At 36.0% G+C, this 2,859-nt stretch overlaps 1 pseudogene; it reads left to right on the top strand.

Moving 5' to 3' along the window:
- Positions 1 to 606: 606 nt before the first annotated feature.
- Positions 607 to 2,657, top strand: LOC106758900 (annotated as a pseudogene).
- The last annotated feature ends 202 nt before the right edge of the window (positions 2,658 to 2,859 follow it).

Genomic DNA, 2,859 nt, shown 5'->3' on the forward strand with positions numbered 1-2,859 from the left:
TATATATATATATATATATATATATATATATATATATATATATATATATATACATGAATGATTCTTGTCACTTGGATTTCACTATGTTAAAAGTTTGTACTAGTGTGTGCTTATGTGTTGGTCAAACATTCAAACATTTGTCATATATTGTCATATATACATTTTAAATTTATTGTTCTATCTTTAAATTTTCAACATACATTGTCATATATACATTTTAAATTGGAAACTAAATATTAATAGTTGTTCAAGACTTTATAAATGTATCAAACAACAAATTTTATTAAAGAGTGGATAGAATAGTAGAACGCGGATAGGTGGTATGTAGTTTCAGCGAAGGTTCATTACGTGCATTCAGATAGGCGGTAACGAAACTACACTATAGTTTCGAAGAAAGTTCCGTGCAGTTTTTTATTCCAAAAAGGAAAATAAAAGAGGAAGATAGCTGTGGATAATATTTATGAAAAATATTATCCACAGTGTCAAAATAGTGTAAAAAAAAGATGTTAAAATGTCATTTTCCTTTCATAAGTACAATAAAAGTACAAGAAGTTGGTGGAGAATGAAGTGGTTTGTTTGGTTAGTTTGTGCCGTCGACACCTGGCTGGTTCGTGACCCCCCGGTCAACTTTTTCATTCTATAAAAGCCCCTTGTTCAGCACAATAACAAGCCAAGTACCACAATCTCCTTCTCTTCTCTGCTTCCTATTTCCCTTTTGCATTTCAAACTTCTCTATCCATAATCTAAAGTGTTTGAACTTTAGAGAACATGATGACCAACTAAAATGTGGTGATTCACGAGGTTGTTAACACGTTGCTTGCCGTGACAGCGTCCATTTCAAGCTCAACCGTACTAGCAAGTGTAACAGTTCCACGATCCATGTGTCTGCTTATCGGGTTTTGGAAGAATCTTGTGAAAAGGTTGGAAGGAGGTAAAGTTGGTGCTTGGGTTGATTCAATGAGAGCCTCTTCCCCAACTCGTGCCAAATCAGAAAGCTGAGAAAAAAGATATTGGATTGTAAGCACAACATATCATATGATGATACGAACATGTGGTTTATGATTATGATGAGTCGTTGTACTGCTCACCTGACCTGACTCTGCTTCTATTTCCCAACTCTTTGCAGCTTTATCACCCTTCAGCTCTGAATACCTTCGAGCAAATAACATATAATTCCAAAGGCAAGCAGGTTGTAGTTTTTCTTGACTACGATGGAACACTCTCCCCTATCGTTACTGATCCGGACAAAGCCTTCATGAGCCGAAAGGTTTTTCTTTTGTTCCCTCTTGTCTCATTCATTCTGGTACACTTGTGTGGGTGACTAATTTGCGTCTTTGTTTTTTCATATTAGATGAGAGCGACGCTGAAGGAAATCGCAAGACATTTTCCCACAGCAATCGTGACCGGAAGGTGCAGGGACAAGGTACATTTTCTTCAAAGCAAAATAAATACAAGAATAACCTCTAGATGTTTAATAAGGTTGTTTCTTTCTGATTTTCTTTTTCAGGTGTATAACTTTGTGAAACTGGCAGAACTTTACTATGCCGGGAGCCATGGCATGGACATCAAGGGGCCAACAAAAAGCCGAAGTCCAAAGCAAGTGAGAGAGACTTTTTGAAACTTATAAGCGTGCTGAAGATTCTATCTTTAGCGTAGCTTAACGTTGAAATTTGTTGCTTTGTTTCAGGGTAATAATAAAGCAGTACTGTTCCAACCCGCAAGTCAATTCCTGCCCATGATCAATGAGGTTGTTTTTACTTTGAAATGCAAGGCTCTATTTTGCCCCTGATTAACGCGTAACAGCGCATAAGATGGTAACTGCGTCGTACGTTATAAAAAATAATTTCAGGTGTACAAGGTGTTGTTAGAGAAAACAAAGTCTGTCCCAGGGGCTAAGGTCGAGAACAACAAGTTTTGCTTGTCCGTTCACTTTCGTTGTGTTGACGAAAAGGTACAGGTCAATTTACTATACAATTGTTGAATCAATAGAATCACCAAAGCCACACGCACACGCCAAAACACATTTGGGTAACCTCATTTTATCTAACCATTTTTACCCCTTCCTTTTCTTTTTCTTCAGAGCTGGGCATCCCTGGCGGAGAAAGTTAGATCGGTGCTCACTGAGTACCCACAACTTAAGCTAACCCAAGGCAGAAAAGTGCTAGAGATTCGTCCAACCATCAAATGGGACAAGGGAAAGGCTCTTGAATATTTGTTAGAATCACTAGGTCAGTATATATAAGTTCATGCAAAATAATTAGGCTGTACAAGACACATGGCTGTTCTGATTCAATATAATATTGTTTGCGTATTTCTAGGATACGAAAATTCGAGTGATGTATTTCCAATCTATATTGGTGATGATCGAACAGATGAGGATGCTTTTAAGGTAATAAATGCTGTCAACTAGTTGGTTTGTTTTTGTTAGTTATAGTTGAAAGCATATTGTTATTGTATATTTCATTTTTTTGGCTTCCATATGTTTGTTAAGTGATCAACTTTGTTAGCGTAATGGATATAATATTCTTACCAGGTTTTACACAGTAGGGGTCAAGGAATTGGGATACTTGTTTCTAGAGTTGCAAAGGAAACAGATGCTTCCTACACCTTGCAAGATCCATCAGAGGCAAGTCTATAAATATATTCCATCTACCACAATTTATTATAATATAATTCACGCATCAATATCTTTTATATATATATATATATATATATATATATATATATATATCTTTATTGCGAATCTGAAAAATATATAACATTATCTTTATGGGTACATACACAAGTTGAGCAATTATTGCGGAGATTGGTGGAATGGAAAAGATCCAGTAGTGTGAAGTGAACAGAGTTGTAGATTTT

This window comes from Vigna radiata, chromosome 4, assembly GCF_000741045.1.
Source record: "Vigna radiata var. radiata cultivar VC1973A chromosome 4, Vradiata_ver6, whole genome shotgun sequence".
Taxonomy (NCBI): Eukaryota; Viridiplantae; Streptophyta; class Magnoliopsida; order Fabales; family Fabaceae; genus Vigna; species Vigna radiata.